Source organism: Manacus candei, unplaced genomic scaffold, assembly GCF_025592945.1.
Source record: "Manacus candei isolate 608988 ecotype Guabito, Panama unplaced genomic scaffold, ASM2559294v1 h1tg000012l, whole genome shotgun sequence".
NCBI lineage: Eukaryota > Metazoa > Chordata > Aves > Passeriformes > Pipridae > Manacus > Manacus candei.
In genome coordinates this window covers 1,240,299-1,256,633 of record NW_026138060.1, presented here as the reverse complement: position 1 = coordinate 1,256,633, position 16,335 = coordinate 1,240,299, and the positions used below count along the sequence as shown (strand labels likewise).

Below are 16,335 nucleotides of genomic sequence, written 5' to 3'. Positions count from 1 at the left end.
GTAAAACAAATGTATACCATAAAAATGACATGTGACATTCAGAAAAATGTGATGAATCCTGTCACAGAAATAAAGCAATATTCTGGTCTTTGTAGTTCCCAGAACATAATTTTCAGTCTTTGGTTTGGAAGGTAAGACTCAATTTTAGAACTGTTTCAAGTTTCTCAGCAGTATAAATAACAAAAGAGATTACCAGAAGAGGGGTACTGGAAAGCAAAATTTGGTGGTGTTGTTTTTTCTTCAGTCCCCACACATAAACATCTTTCCTTGGCAGCAACCAGCCTGGTTTTAGCTCCTGTACAGCAGGAGGAAAAACTGTCTCTGTTCTGCAGGTCACTGCAGCCTGGTGCCCAGAATACCAGAGTAACTCTGTTGTTTATCCAGATCTGAAGGTAGTTTGAAGATAAAGACAATATTCCTTAAATCCATTAACCCCATCATGAACATTTCTTTTCAAAATCCTCTCTCAGCTATTTTCACTTAGCAAACCTGAAACATGAGCCTGATGTGTAAAGACACGCATGTGGAAACAAAGAACCTGTTATATCAAAGTGTTTTATGACACTGAATTATTTTTCTTATAGAAAATAGGTGAATTACCAGTGCATTTTTGGAACTGAAGTTGAAAATTTAGCAGATACAATTACCTGTACATTTCCAAATGACCACAAATGTCACTTAGTCTGAGAGTATCTCTTCTTTGAATACTCTTTTACAAGCATATTTCAGTCCTGAAATACGGTCATAAATGCAGAGTTAAATCTCTTTAAAATGTGAAGGTTCCTACTAAACTCTGCCGCAAACACAAAAATAACTGACACTAATTAGTAAGTTGTTCTTGCCTTTGATTTTGTATCCAAGTAAAGAGCAAAAATCTCACCAGGAAATCTTATTTAGGACCCTTGCCATTATTAGCAACTTTTAATGTCAGAGATTATATCTGAATCCATATTAGGGTGATGTTTTTTCTGCAATAATTTTTACCCGATAGAGAAAGAAACAAAGACATCAGCACTGTCAAATAGATCTGTCTTTGAACAATTAAGAAAATCGGAAATAAAATTTTAAAACATTCAGACTATGTATACTGTTTATATTTTACTTCCTGCAACTGATCAAAAGCCATTTCTATTCTTATCTGTCCAGTGCAGTCTGTTTAGAAGACAGAAGTCAATTCAATTAGTCTTCCTCACCATTATTACAATTAACATTAGAAATAATCTGATTGTATACTAATGGTGAGACCAAACTTAAATATCCCGAAAAAAGGAATAAGTTAATAGTAAATAATTAAATGTTATAAATTCTATAGGGACACAGTTGTTAACACTTAACTGTATGAAGATGATGACTCTCCACCATGTGTCATATCAAACCTACAAATTAATTATTACTTGTTATGCTCTTCTACTCCTCCATCAAGCCTAGTATAACCTAGGGGATATGTATAACTATTTCCCATTGAAGCAGCAGCTCAGGTAGATCTGAGGCATACAGTTAATTTACTTACTCTGGTCCTTAACTATAGGCTATATCTTACACCTCTCAGGTCTCTCATTGATCTCACTACCCAGTATGCTCCCAGGAAGCAACGCTACACACTGATTTGAGTATATAAAAAGCCAGGAAGTGAAACACTTGGAAACAATCAAACAGACAATTTCTTTAGAGGTATTATGTGGTTCCCATGTTGAGTGATAATCTTTGTAAAAAGTGTGTACGATGGGGCCAGGTGTGCACATGCTTTGTAATCACTGTAGAGGGGAAGATTCATTTATGTGAAGATAAACTGGTTTCTTTTTCATCTTTTCTATTCATGGTTGGTTTGAAAGGTTGCTTCTTGATAATGCAGTGAATCCAGACTAAGTGAAAATGGAAATCACCCACATGTCCATTGGCCAATATCTAAACCTGTGTTGTAACTTTGCATTATTGTGGTAGTTTTCCAAATAAGAAATTAACCACGAGCTGTAGACGTGAAGCAGGACTATGTCTAGGAGACTCTTCTACCTTTAATCCTCAGACTGCCAAACATTTAAATGGTGGGAATAATGAAATACACGGAAGAAACCTAGTCTGAAGCAGGCTTTAGCATTCTTTCCCATCCCTGTAAAACATTTTGTTAGGCCATTTTCTTCTAAACCTCATTCCTGTTCCATCAGGCATAGATAAATAGCTGCCTTCAACCACAATAAGCTAGTTTCACTAAACACAGCTATGGATTAAAATACTCCATGTGTTCCCCCAGCAAGCAAACAATGATTCTAACCAGAAAACATCCCTGCTTTATTTGGTGCTTTTATTTTGTTTTTTGCATTTATCATGTTTTGTCATAGTTACTGTAAACATTTGAGTTTTTTTCTCCTAAAAGGTGTTAGGAAATCAGAAGGCATTATGTGCTTTGATGTATTTTTACTTATAGGGAAAAGGCAACAGAGAGCAACAGAATAAAACCTTTAGTGTATCTGAACTTGAAATATATAATGTTGTGGACAGTTTCATATTGCTTAAAGCACAAAGTAGTAGAAAGCTTTGATTTGCAGTTGAAATACTTTTTCTTTTCTGTTCTTTTGGAGAATAGCATGGAAACTAATTCTGGCCAGTCCATGGGCTTTCCAGTGGCCATTTTATTGCAAGTTGTATTTCATTTGCCTATGAGAGACTACATTCAAAATGTGAATGGGAATCCTCTATACAAAGAAAAGCCATAAGTGCAGTATCTTAAAACTTTTATCTGTAAAGTCCAGTCTAAAGGTCACTGTATTGTCAGCACATACACATTTAAAATCTTTAGAACTCAGGTTTCATTTGTCTGTTTTTCTCAAAGATTGCAAAGGCCACTTCTCTGAGATCCTTTTCTTCTTATAAGTCAGAGCACTGTTCACTTTCTTCAATTGCTAATTGATTCTGACATTTCCTTTTGAGTTGTTATTGCTTTTTACAGTTTTACACAGGTCCATCTTTCTATCTTTCAGGGAGATATTGTGGTTTAACTCCTGCCAGCAGTTAAACACTACACAACCACTCGCTCACTCACCACTCTGCCGCAAGTTGGGAGAATCAAAAAAACTTAAAACCCATGGGTTGAGATAAGAACAGTTTAATAATTGAAATAAAGTAAAATAATTGGATAACAATGACAATAGCAATGTCAAAAAATAACAATTTCAATAGCAATAATAATAAACAATAATAAGCAATAAACAATAACAATAATTGCACGTAATTGTAATTAAAAGGAATAAAGTCCAGGACAAGGTGATGCCCATTACAATTGCTCACTACCCACTGACCAATGCTCATCTCATCCCACCCCTGAGCAGCGATTGGCCCCTCCCGGCCAACTCTCCCCAGTTTATATACTGAGTGTGACATCCTGTGGTATGGAATATCCCTTTGGCCAGTTTGGGTCAGCTGTCCTGGTTTGGGTCCTCCTCAGCTTCCTGTGCAACTCCGCACTGGCAGCGCATGAGACACTAAAAAGTCCTTGACTTAGGGTAAGCACCACTCAGTAACAACTAAAACATCAGTATGTTATCAACATTATTCTCATCCTAAATCCAGGATTGTATCAGCTACCAGGAAGAAAATTAACTCTGCCACTACACTGTAGTGTTATCTGTCCTGGAACCAGGATGGGAGAAATTAAAAGATGAATCCATGCAACCTGTCTTCCCAGCTGAAAGTAAGAATCCAAAAGGGATGAGAATAACAAGCCATTGCTACAAGATATATTTATCTTCCAATGAGAATACTTCATAAAAGGAGATAAAAGCTTCAGTGTACTACTTCTACTATTGTATATCCCAATTTTAAACTTTGTAAATTTCTGCACACATAAAAATCTGAATACTGACTTTCAACACTTAGTACTGAGCTGCAAAAACTACAGGAGCATAACTATGTGTTATACAAATAAAATATGAATCAATGATCTTAATTTTTATTATTACTATTTTAATTCTATGAGAAAAATATCTATAGATATTTTATATGATTATATCATTACTGAGAATATAAAGGTACCTCTTAGGTATAAACTGTAAAAGGTCAGTTTTCGCATGTTCATCTCTTAATTTTAGCAAATATGTTTTAAGTTTGTGATACTATTTCCTAAACCATCCGCAGAGTTGTAAAACACTGTGGTATATCTGGTTGTTTCTACCAGCTGCTCTGTGTGGGAAATGTAGAATTTTATTTAATACCTCTTCAGAGATGGAAAACAGATGGTTTAATGCACTCTTGAAATGTTTGTGCTTGAGATTCAATTATTTTTGTTCAGTTAGCAGCCAATCACTACTTTCAGCATAAAATGATGTAACATTTCTGATCTTAAGGCCATAGGCTGGTGCAGGCTAACATATAAACATTGTTACACAGTTTAAGATTCCACTTTTGTTTAAGATTTCCATTTTCCCTGCCAACTGTCTCTTTTACAGAACCACAGAACCATTTAGGATGGAAAAGACCTCCAAAAACATCAAGTCCAACCTTTGAGCACAACCATGTCAAATAGACCACGGCACGAAGTGCTATGCCCAGTCTTTTCTTAAACACTGTCAGGGATGGTGGCTCCACCACTTCCCTGGGCAGTCCAGTCCAATTTTTAATCACCCTTTCTGTGAACAAATTCCTCCTAATTTCCAACCTGAACTTCCTCTGGCACAGCTTGCGACTGTGTCCTCTCATTCTGCCACTAGTTTTCTAATAAAAGAGGATGACCCCCACCTGGTTACAACCTCCTTTGTAGAGAGTGATAAGGTCATCTCAGAGCCTCCTCTTGTCCAGATTAAACAACCCTAACTCTCTCAGATGCACTTTATAAGACTTACCCTATAGACCCTTTACCTGCTTCGTTTCCCTTCTCTGGAATTGCTGCAGCACCTCCATGTCCTTCATGAATTGAGGAAACATAGTACTTTCTTGTTTAATTCTATGTTAAACTGTTATAGTTGCTGATATTTTCATCTTGTTGATGCTTACATTAACTGCTGATTACATTAACAGCAATTTGACAAACCAACCATTTTATCAAACTGTTCCTGAATGTATTTTGTTCTTGAAAGACGCAAACACTTTCCTTGAGCTGAAAGCATGATAGATGAAGCATGATCCTGATAAAGAAATGACACAGTTTGTACATTAGACTGTGAAATGTTTGAGTGGCATTAAACCCACCGTCTGGTATCATAGGATAATGATCTACAGTAAGGGAATGACCGTGAGAGGCGAAGGTCATGCACCAAGATGCTATGGATGTCTGTGATTTGCCTTCACTTCTGTAGGTTTTGGAGAAGTAAATCTTGATTTTAGAGAAGTGCTACAATAAACAGTGAATGAACCAAAGATATATTAAACTGTAATATTTTTTGTGTTTTGTTTTTGTTGGCTCAGTTAATTGACCTGCGGAGTTAAAAACAAAAGATGTGCTGTTTAAAGTAATTTTCAGAAAATCAAGAGAGGAAACCAAATATGTCATTTTTTCCACTTCCCTGTCCAAAAACAAGATCTGGAGTCCCAAATCATTCTTGACAGATTTTTGTCAGACTCTTCCTGAAATCCTCTAATTCTGGTGATAGAATTTTCCTAGGCAATATATTTTAGTGCCTTAATGTCCTTCTATTTAGAAAGGTTTTATTCTCTAATGTCCAGTACAAATATATTTTGTGTGTTCAAATATCTTCTTCCATTCACGTTTACCCTACTTAGATGTATAGATGTATATATATCACTCATATTTCTGCACAGTCCTTTTTTGTTCTCTGAGAATGAAGATCTTTTAGATTTGTAGTCTGCATTCACTTTGTTTTTTTTAAATATGAGTGATAGAATTGTGAAAAATATTACTGATGACATATTACTAATGCCTTGCACTTACTACATGAAAGAACCATGCCTGATATGTCATCTATTAAATATTTTCTTGGGAGCAGATGAATCACACTAATTTTAAATAAAATATGTAGTATTAAGTAATTTACTTTAAAAAAAAAAATCTTCTGTTGTTTTTAAATTAAGAATTCTTGTGTTTAGCATCATTTTCTTTCATGGTTTGTTTTTTTCTGCTTTTAATAGTGTTCTCATTTGTCTGATCAGTCCTCGACACAATCATACCATTTTAATTCTGCAGTGATAATGGTTTCTTTACATTTGTGAACAGCAAACATGGCAATAAAATGTTACTTTTTAATGTTATGATCATTAAAAATTGTTAAAAGTTTTTTCCAAGGCTTATATTTGTTTTAGGAACTCTACCTGCAACTCTTTCCAGCCTTGTCTTGCCCTTGTTATAATTCTTCATTCATTTTTTAAACAATAATTCTTATGCAAATCTTAAAACTTTCCAGTCTAATATTCATTACCAAATTAAATAGTTTATCATAGTCTAGATAGTATTACCGATATTCCTTTGTTTAGGAAACCAACAGTTTTATCAAAGTCACATATCAGTTTTAAGCGGCACAGTCTTCACTTGTTAAAATGTTCGCTGAATCACAGAATGTTTGGATTGGAAAAGACCTTAAAGATAATCTAGATCCAACTCCCCTGCCATGGGTTGGGATAGCTTCCACAAGACCAGGTTGCTCAAAGCACCATTCAACCTGGCCTTGAACACTGACAGAGATGGGCCATCCACAATTTCTTTGGGAAACATGTTTCACTGCCTCACCACAGTGAAGGATTTTTTCCAGCATTTTCATGGTTTAGGAATGGTACTCCCCTGTTCAGTGCCCCCATGGAAACTTCCAAACCAGAATGGAGTTGAGAACTGGAGGCACCGAAGCTGAAAATCACGAATTCAGAAAAGAACAATTCACTGGAAACAGCAATAAGAAAAGAAACAGCAACAACAACAGTACTAATAGCAAGAGTGTACAAAGAGAGGGTGATTTACATGCAAAATACTTACCTGACCCTACGTGGCCCCACCCCACTGCTCCTTCTACCATACTTGCTTCACTTGAAAGGGACACCTTTCCTCTCCAAAGGGAGAGTTCCTCTACCCGACCCATGGCAATGATGGAATCAAATAACCTCTTAGGCACACCCACAGCTACTACCCCTGAGCTACTGCAAAAAAATCTTAAATCTTTTCTGGCCAAAACCAGGACAGACTTCTTATCTAAGCCTGTCATCCTTCAGTTTAAAGACATTAATCCTTGTCCTATCACTATATGCCCTTGTAAAAAGTCCCTCTTCAGGTTTCTTCTAGCCCCTCTTTGAGTATTAGCCTGCCATATGGTCTCTCTGTCGTCTTCTCGTCTCCAAGTTAAACAAACCTAATTCTGTAAACCTGTCTGCATAGGAGAGGTGCTTCAGCTATCTAATCACCTTTGTGGCCCTTCTCTGGACTCACTCCAACAGGTCCATATCCTTCTTATTTTGTGCCTCCCAGAAATGGATGCAGTGCTCCAGGGGGAGTCTTAGCAGAGTAGAGTAGAGGGGGAGAATTAACTTCCTCAATCTGCTGTTACACACATGGTATAGCCTAGGATATGATGGACTTTTTGGGCTGCAAATGCACATTGCCAGTTCTTGTCAAGCTTCTCAAATGCCAAATAGCATGTTGCTTATTCTGTTTGTTTCAGTTTATTTTGGGAGGGAGGATGAAGTCAATTGATTGTTCCAAAACAATGATAAACATGTAAATACTTTATATAAGTCCTTAACACTCAGAAAAAAATCCCTAATAAAACATGAATTAAAATAAAGTAAGCATGAAATTTCAGATTTATTTGGAGAGAACACACAGCGCTCAACCTCCCCTAAGCTACTTATTATAAACCATATAATAGAAGTCATATAAGCCTGTACATGAGTTGTATGTATAACTAGCTCAGTGTGAGCATTTTCAGAATTCTGAAATATTTAGAAAACACAGGACACATTCAATGGTTGATAAAGCAACATTAATATCAGTGTTCTTTTACTCTACTATATTTTTTTATTCAGTGGTCCACTTCATTAGAGACATGGTTATTTGGCTTTAATGATGGCAGCAGGAAGTGTTGCCTTCTCCCAAGTTAGACATACAGTATGTCCTTTTTTATCCATGCTCAGAATCTCAGCACAGACTCACCTAAATCCTGCACCCGATGCTCTGTTGGGTTATGACTTGAATAGCTAAAGACAATATGCTGCCCTTTTTCTAGAAAAAGGAAGAAAAGAAAATCACTCACAGTAATGGAATTACATTTTCACGGCACATCTAAAGGCAGGGATGATATTTAAGAGTACAGAGAGTTGAACATTGCACAAAATGTTACTGTTTCTTTGTTTTCGAATGAGAGAACTAAGGACATTGCAAAGTAATTTGGTTTACTACGAACAAAAAATTTCATGGAATTTTTTATATTTTAAACTCTGATATAAAACATTTTTCCCCCTCCTGCAGTCTCTTTTTTACAGGTTTAATGAAGATAAATTCAAATCAAAATATTTAATAGAAGAAAAAGAAATTTAAAAAACTCCCTGTACTTTTTCTTTTTCACCAAAAATTCAATGAAAATCCATCAACTGGATCTGAAATTGTTTCATTAGTTAATCTCTGTGTGGTGGGTTTTAATTTTTTTTTCGTAAATGAATTTAGCTTTGCTCTCGCTGACTTGAAGTTTTTTATGAGAAGTACCTAGAAGAAATGAGAGTAAGAAATAAAATAAGAAACAAAAGAAGAAATAAAAATCCTTTTTCCTGTTCGAAACCTTTAGCTACAGTCTATTGGAAGAATATAGTTATTAACAAGGATTATTCTCCAAGCGAGTAAACAAAGAAGAGTATTTGTTATTGTTTACAATAGTGTGTTCATTAGCTTATATAAACTAGAGGCTTTATAAGCCTCTTCAAATCAAACATTTTTACCAGGTATTTTAATTGCTGATGCCTAGGCAACCATGAAATAAATTACAAGTTGCCCTTGCATGATTTAAACTTGGTATGAGATTTGCCACAAACAAAAGAAATATTTCGCTACTGGATTTCTTTCTGCATCATTTACTCCCCGCAGTTTAGAGCAGATTAATGTGTTCGGAGACTGATTGCCGTAATTACTCTGCCCTGCTGCTCTTCTATATTATGCAAACAAATGCACATGATGAAAGAGAGAAAATGGACAAGAATAGAGAGTTTTAGGCTCTCCTGATTTCCAACTTAAAACAATAAGTCATGGAGAAAAGCTAAAACTTTGAACCAAATTTGAGTGCAGTTTAGAAAGATAATTATGCATATCATTAGTTCTTTTTTTATGTTTCATTCAATAACTTTTTATGTAGTAATTTTCCATTAAAATTATTTTTTAATTCATTCTCTTAATTTTGGAACTTTGGAACCATGACAGATTTTCAGTGTTCGTAAATGTTTAATTTTTTTTGAAAAACTGCTTCCAAATATTTTTTTGCCTGCAGCAACTGTCAATGGAAATCTTCCACTTATAGTTCAGTTACAGGAAATTACCATTAAAAATAGTTCCAAAAGGGAGTAAAATAAGAAATTTTTAAAAATCTGAAAGAAGGCTGTAAAATGAGTCAGGAGGTTTTGGATGATAATCTCATAATTCCTACCAGTAGTATGCTTACAGTCTGTATACAGTATGTGTATTTATAATCTACACATTCATACACAGTAATGAAATCACTCATATCTTTTTCTGACTACACTTTACCTCTCTAGCATACTGTAAGATAGTCCCATTTTGGGAAAAAAGCTGGATATGGTGACCACTAGTGGTCTTTTCTACCAATGTTTCTCTGGCCTTATGAACCCTACCTTCCTGGAAATTGATTGAAATTCCCATTGACTCGTGTAAACCCACAGTTCAAAACCGTTGTGCAATTGTTCTTGCCTTTGAAGGACTGAGTTAAAATCTATGGGGTTTTATGGTTTACATAAATGTGATAATTATGTCAGAGAAATTTGCAAGATGTATGCTTAGCACTGTGCTGATTTTTTTCCCCTCCCCTACTTTTATTTTAACTTTTGTGAATACTAATAAAGATGGGAACATAGAATGGATATTGTTGTATTTTTCTTTTCTTATATCTTGTATTTTATTCCTAGGGTAATTATCAAGAAGCAAGGTTTAGTGGTTTTCTTTGTAATAGACATTAAATAACCTGTATTTGTAAATTCTCCTGTTTCCATGATACAGAGACTTCCTTTTTAGGAAGACCTAAATAGATCTCACAGCATTGACACTATATTTAGGATTAATTTCAAAGTTACAGAAAAATCTCTTTTCTTAATTTCTTTTGTAAGTATTTTTCACCGTGCTTTTGTGCTCTATTACTGAAATTTGTATTAAATGCTGTTTTGTATTGAGTTTTTAAATATTTTTATTTCTTTTACAGTAATGTTATTTTAAAATTAATATACAATATTATATATACGAAGATGTGATATATATAATGTATATAATAGTATGTATAATATATTTAATATATATAAGAATACAAAACAAGCTAAATATTTAGATAGCATTCAAAAATAAAGAGAAAACAAGTGAGTAAAATTTATTCTTGGAGCAGGACACCAAGAAATAGGAAACTTGTTTTTCTACCACAGGGAACTGTGTGTTAAAGCCATTGGTAATCAGCATGGTCACAGATACGGATGTATATAGTCCCTTACAGAATTAGAAGAACGCTCTGTCTGGTTTATCTGGTTGCTTCCTTTGAGATGTATATCTTACATTTGTGTCCCCTTTCTCATGCATCAAACTGCATGACCAGATTACCTTCTCCGTGTCTAAGTAATTTATGGAAAATGTGATAAATTCAGCTAGAGCTTTCTGCTATATTTTTTAAAATTATACAATGATGTTTGTTTCATCATTGTACTAAGAAAATGTACGGTAAATGCAAAAGGAATATTTTGGGTGCAGTTCTCAGGAAAATGATTTGTGCTCAGAAATCGCTAGACATTGCAGGACCAGAATGATTCTAGCAGATATTTTCAAAGGTGAAAGCCATATAATCCAGTGGCCAATAAAGGCATTGAATTAATTGACTGAATTTATTTTGCCTGTTCTGCTTTCTCTGCTCTGTAGACCAAAGTCTGTCTGCACATAAAAGTAACCCTTTTTATCTTTTTTCGGTATCTCTCACTAGGAAGCTTCCCATTCAAAGTTCACCTATCACGAAACCTGCATCTCAACCAGAATCCCATTATGTTCAGACTCAGCCTGCAAACAGGTTCATGTGAGTTCAGTTAATTTGCAAACAAATACTAGAATGAAATTTTTCAGTCTTTATGTGCTTTTGGATATTGTTACTATGGTTACTAAAACCATAGCATGGTTTTTATGGTTATGAAAATCCAAATTTTATTGCATTAAGCTTCCACTTAAGACAAGCTCTGCACTGAATCAGGCTGCAGCAGTATCTTGTTTATACCACTGAGATCTTCCCCCTTTTCCCTGACCCCTGTCTCAGCCCTGGCACCAGCTGTCTTGCAGTCATCCCCGTGACTCATCTATGTTAGTCATTTGTTTGTCATGGTTTGGGAAACATTTCTGCGTGTTCTGTCTTGTACCAGAACTTTTCAACCTTTATCATATTATCACTTGGTAAAGGTGAATCAGTTCAGCAGGGAGATGCTCAGAAGTCATTTCTTACTTGCCTTCATCTATTAATTATAGTCTACCATCTCAGACTTAGTAAGTGACATCGTGAAAACTCCCAGTCTATTCTAGTGCATCCTTAAATAAATTTTACTTCAGCAGTAGTTGAAAAGCTCACATGGGATGTTGGAGCATGAGGAAATAATTTCTTTTGAGTTCTACTTATGAGGGCTTAAACCATTGCAGTTCAAATTCATACTGTAACAAATTTAAACTGATATTCACATCTTCACTTATGATTTCTCAGAAAATGACAAACAAGGAAAAGGGTCTCAAACTATCTTTCATGTTTAAAGAACTAGATGTGTACAAATGCTCCATTGCACTATAATGGAGCCCTATTCTTTGGTGAAGATCAGAAGCAACAAGGGTTACTTAGGTTACCTAAGTGAATGGTGAAAGTAGAATTTCAGAAACAGACTTTCCTCTTTCACTTTAACAAGCTTCATTATGGTCATTACTGTCAAGTCTTATTTCCTTTGGTATAATCAGTAGGTAAATGATAGGAGTATTTTACAATTCTCTGTGTAAACCAGAATATTAATAGTAGGAATTGTAGAGCTGAACATCACAATTCTTTCTTGGATACCTGCTCATCTGCTTTTTCTTAAGAAGATAATAAGTACAATTACTATTTGCCTTTTACCAAAGTTGAATAAAATGGTAGAAATCAAGTCCAGATACAAAGACTCAGAAGCTCAAACCACTGGATACTGATAGCCATGTGCTGTGGTTTGACTACAGTCAACTACCAAGCCCCACAGAACTGCTTGCTCACCTTCCCACACTGTGAGGGAAAAGACAATCAGAAGGGTAAAAGTGATAAAACTTCGGGGTTAAAATAAAAATCACACATAATGATGACTTAGGAAGACAGACACCATCACTCCAAATGTCACCTCCTTCATCCTTCTTCCCTCAGTGTATATGCTGAGCATGAAGCCAAATGATGTGAGATGTCCCTCTGGACAGTTGGGGTCACCTGTCTTGGCTCTGTCCCCGCCTGCGCTGGTGGGGTGAGAAGTAGAAATGTCCTTGACAGTGCGTAATCGCTGCTCAGCAATAGCTAAAGCAATAGCTAAATCCTTATCACACTGTTTCCAGCACAATACTAAACACAGTCCCACACACCTACTATGAATACAATTTACTCTATCCCAGTCAAAACCTGCTCACCACTACATGACCTTTCAAATTTACCTTAGATTTACCACAGAATATCAGATCACATATTTGTATCTTAACCAGGAGAACCATGCTGCTGTTCTTTGGTACCACTGCTTTCTCCATCATACATATCTTTTGATCCCTGAAACTATATGCAGGTGTCACATTAGAGAAAAAGAACCTATATTAAACGAAAAAGTATACAGAACAGAAAATATCAGAAATAAACCGAAGACAAACAAGCAAACAAAAACAAGCAAATGTCAATGGAAGCGAGTAACCAATGGCACAGTTTTCAAAGGGAACATTTAGTTTTGTCTTTTCTTTTTTTTTCCTGAGGCACGGATGGGCAGTTTCTTATCCAAATAAATCTTTGTTTTAAGTAGCAAATTGGAAACTGCTCTACTGACCACTTTAATTTTCATTCATATGTTGCACTAGGACTCAATGACTGATTACTTCATTAAGAATATATCAGCGAAATCAGATAAAAACACTGAAACATAAAAAATAGCAAAAAATTATTAGCTAGTTGCCCTGCTGCTATGTTTGCTATAAATTATGAATTAGGTTTAGACAGAACCCAAATCTTGTAGGTATCACCTGATTTTCCATTACTTAAAAAGCATACCATTGAATTGAGTTCACTGGTTTTTTGATTTTTTTTTGCATAACTATATCCATCTTTCAAATCCTTTGAATTTTACATAGTATCATTTTAAAAATAATTAAAAAAAATACTACTTAAAGCTAATAATGTTTTGATTCAGTTTTGAGTTTTTTATTCAATCCAAGAAGCATTGAGTGAAAGATTCAACCTTGCATTTTACAAACAGATGTTGCAGTTTTAATCAATTTCTTTAATATTTATAATCTCCACTTATTTTTTTTCTTGTCTCCAGCAACAGATAAATATTGACCTGATCACAAGATTATTGCCTTGTCTTTAGTGAGCATCCCTGTTAACATTTCTATTTTATGATGTATGAAACAGAACAGTAAAATTATGTCTAGTGACACGATATTACTTTTTCAGTAAAAAGGCAACCTATATCAGAAATTAATATGATTCCAGGGTTGTTAAACAAGCACCACAACAAATGATGAAGAAATAACAAAATCTCAGCCATGGTTTTGTTGGAGAAATCACAAGTATTTGATTATTTTATCTTTCATCATCCTTTTTTTTTTTTCCCTTGACACCTGTGCCAAGATCCAGCATGAATATCTTCTGCATCTTTGTAAAAAAAGATGTTGCACAGTCTTTTTGTTTCTAATTTTCAAGATTTACTCTTGGAAGTATTTTGCTGCAATTCCCAGAGTCTAGTAACGTTGTCTTGTGAGAATCAAACTGTCTTTTTACTATGAAAAACATTTGCTGCTAATCCCAGAAATGTCAATGATGAGTGCTTGTAGACTTGCAAAACTACAAAGAAATAACAAACACATTGTCATGAGGGGACAACTGTTCTCTCCCTGAAATTCTTTATATAAAAAAAATCAATATCTTGTTAAACTAGTATATATTTTTCTCAATTTTCTCCCCTCATTCATGTGTATGTTCATGTGCATATATATAGAGAGGATTAATTCATAGAGACTCTGTCTAATGTAAGGTATTTTCTCTGTTTTCTATTCTTTGGTCTTTTACACAAATTATAATCAGATTCACAGATTGTGGAATAGAACATAGTTTTGCTTAATAATACAATAACTAATTCCTAGACTTTTTTTTAAATTGTTTTCACATAATTTGTTAACCCTAGGCAGGTTAAAAGTATTGTTTTTTAAAATATTCACTATTTAATTACGGGGCACTTCTTTTTTTTTTTCTTTTTGTTGTTAAATGTGCTTTATTAAGATATTTTGATGACATTTTCATCTCCCATTAGATGACTTTCATTTATTCTGACAGTTTTACCTTCATTGTAACAAATTTATGAATTAATAGACATGACTCAACAGTACTTCAACATCCTGTAAGTGTTAAAGAGGGCTAATATGTTCCTGACACTATCATATCACCTTGAAGTAAATCTATCAACTCAACTTTTTAACTTCACTGGCTTCTTAAAGAGGGAACAGACATAAGGGAATTCTTTTGTAGGGTTTTTCAGTAATTCCTTCAAGGCAATGCAAGATAAAAATTAAAAATGCTTCATTATAAAACTTTAAAAAGAATGTTTTGTATGAATATTTACAATAACAGTCTTTTCGGGGCAACAGGAAAAACATTCTGTTTTGTCATACGATCATATTATATGATTCTACATAAGTACTTCAAACTAATTAAAATTTGTAACTACCCTACATCTAGTGGGGTAGCTGCTTCAAACTTAGAACTTTAGCTTCCTGATCATAATTTCTGTGTTTATTCCCAAATTAGTCGACGATGATTCTGTGTTATTTTAATATTCCTTGTTAGTTAGAAATTTATTGAGGTACTAGCATTTTCTTTGACTACTTTTTTGTCTTCCTCCAACCCTACCACAGACCAGGTTCAGTTGTTTGTGATCCAACACTTGATTTGCTGTAACTGTGTTATTTGGAGATTATTCTTCTCACAAACAATAACAACCAGAAAAGCACCTTTACATTAGAACATAATTATCCTCATTTTCTAAAGGGTTGTGAGCATCAAGCAGCTTTGTACTATGAGTCTTATTTACTCAGAGCCCAAATAAATGTCTCTTTTAATCTTCCTGTTTATAAATGTTGTATTCTGATTCCTTTTTGAAATATTTAGGGTTTAATTTTTGTAACTGGCAAGCTTGCAGCATATCAAACAATACTGAACGCGCTAGTCCGTATGGAGTTTTGTGATGCAAGAAAACAGGATGAATTAAAAAATTTCCAACTAATACCATAAAATACAGTTCTCCCAGTGTATAAGGAATGAGATGACTCAAATATTTTATACTGTTTTAAGAGGCAGTGATGTAGCAAAGGGTAACAGCAGTGTTTTAGAAAAGCTATGAAATGCTCTAGAGCTGAAAAACACTATCTTAAATATTATCTAAATTTCACATGCTGCTCACACAGTTACTATATGCTGCAATTGAGAACTTACAGGACTTTATATTAAATTTGATTTTTTTTTAATCTACTTGCTTTTACCCACCTGTCAGAGAATCTTTTTTTATATACTCTGAATCTATATATATTCAATTAAAGAACCTTTTATATATAAATCCTACTCCAAATAAAAGATTTTTGCAACACTGCACTTACTTGAATACAAAATGATTTCTTCAAGGGTTTAAAATCCATCAGAAGTCATAGACTGTTTAGAAGTAAGCCAGTGCTTTTGACAGAGAATACATGCAGACTGGCAAAGTAGGAACATGATGTCCCACAACAGCTGCTTCATGACAGTTGATTTGTTGTGGTCTCTTTCCACATGAAATTTGAAGAAAGGTTGCAGTAGGTTGCCTATTTCACAACCTTTTCCTTCCTAAAAGTAATGGTAACCTCTTTAATGTTTCTGAGTAAGAAACTCGATAAAATTTTTAACCAGAAATGTTTGTGTTCATAATTAAGACAACACGCTCTAG

General features: G+C 34.5%; 1 long non-coding RNA gene across 1 annotated transcript; it reads right to left on the bottom strand.

The window, feature by feature from the left end:
- Positions 1-6,706: 6,706 nt before the first annotated feature.
- Positions 6,707-16,097, bottom strand: LOC127466980 (uncharacterized). The gene is made up of 3 exons (XR_007902922.1): positions 16,013-16,097; positions 8,081-8,149; positions 6,707-6,784 (listed from the first exon to the last, which is right to left on the bottom strand). It is a non-coding gene; the product is annotated as an uncharacterized LOC127466980 (long non-coding RNA).
- Between the last annotated feature and the right edge of the window lie 238 nt (positions 16,098-16,335).